This window comes from Elephantulus edwardii, unplaced genomic scaffold, assembly GCF_000299155.1.
Source record: "Elephantulus edwardii isolate Elephantulus edwardi_28Jun2011 unplaced genomic scaffold, EleEdw1.0 scaffold00176, whole genome shotgun sequence".
Classification (NCBI taxonomy): Eukaryota; Metazoa; Chordata; class Mammalia; order Macroscelidea; family Macroscelididae; genus Elephantulus; species Elephantulus edwardii.
The window spans coordinates 3,273,376-3,274,796 of NW_006399926.1; the positions used below are offsets into that span (position 1 = coordinate 3,273,376).

The 1,421-nt window shown below is 50.0% G+C and overlaps 1 pseudogene; it reads right to left on the reverse strand.

The window, feature by feature from the left end:
* Window positions 1–93: 93 nt before the first annotated feature.
* LOC102855687 lies at window positions 94–1,018 on the reverse strand (annotated as a pseudogene).
* Window positions 1,019–1,421: the final 403 nt, after the last annotated feature.

Sequence of the window (1,421 nt, forward strand, 5' to 3'; positions counted from 1 at the left end):
CTTCCTTCCTTCCTTCCTTCCTCTCTCTCCTTTCTTTTCCCTTCTTAATTTTTTTTTAATAAAAGGTGTTATTTTATTAGAGTCCAAGATAAATCAGCTTTGTGCAGCAACTGAGGGCAGGTTCACATAGCTCTTCATGGGGGGCAGGGGCCGAATCTTTCGGCCGGCCGTCCCACCCTTGCGGTGCCACAGCCCACTGGAAGGCCTCTTGCCCAGCCAGCGGTTCCGCCCAGCCTTGCCAATGACTCGTTTGTTATGGTCAATGTTGGATACTCGGCCCACCGTTGCTGTGCATGTTTCCAGCACCTGCATCTGCCTCTTAGAAGGCAGCTGGATGATGGCTGTCCCATTTACTTTCCGAAGCAGCACACCACACGTCCCTGCAGCTCTGATATACTGGGCCCCACGGCCTGGCTCACTCTCCACATTGTTGATGAGGGTACCCACTGGCAGGGCTCCAAGAGGATGTGCATCTCCTTCCCGTGCAGCAACTGTTATCCGGCCTATGTGGTCAGAGTTGAGGATGACATCTCCAGCTTTCATGTTTTCTGTGGCAATGATCTAGCGTTTCCGGCTGCCTCCAGCAACCAAAGCTATGTCTGCTGACCTACAGGGATCATAGCGGACAACAACGACCTTCTCCTGAAAAGGTTCTGGCTTGGTTTCCTGCTCGGGCCGGAATCGCAGAAAGTCAATCATTCTGTAACACTGCTTATGGCCCCCCCGACGCCATGCACTTGGATGCGGCCTGTGTGGTTTCGGCCCTCAGATTTCCTCATTTTCACTGGTTTAACGGTGTACTTGGTACGACTCTTCCAGGACACAAATTTGCATTAAGGGTCGTTAAGGTGAGGAATGGGCGGTAAGGGAGCAATGTTGAAGCAGTAGGTGGCTGGAGGAGGGCATTGGCATTGCTTATCACCTGGACTGCGGGGAGAAGGCTCGAGGCAGAGGTGGCGGGGACCGGGGGTGCTAGGCTGAGGGAGCCCAAAGAGCGTGTAAGTGCCCTTAAGGCCATGAGGAAGGGCAGGAGAGCAAGGTCTCGAGAGTTGACACATATGCTTAGCACGGGGCCCTGGCGCTCTCTGATCTCTTTTTTTTTTAAAATATTATTTTTAATGAAAGTTTACAGAGACTTTGGATTTCCATTCATTCATTGTTGCACGTTTCTCCCCTCCCAAGCCTCCCCTCCAGTACACTCTTCTCTTTGAAAAGTAAAAGAAAAATTCTTTCATTGTTATACAATCCCTCCCCCCAAGTCCGCTCCACTATGAAGCCTCATTCTGGACTCCTGTCAGGACAATAATACCTAATAATATATCCCTTTTAAACAGTTCTCTCCCTCATCTGTTTCAATGCAGTATACATTATTTATCCCATTGTTCTCAGTTTCCCCACAACCCTGATGTTAGTCCCTTTTT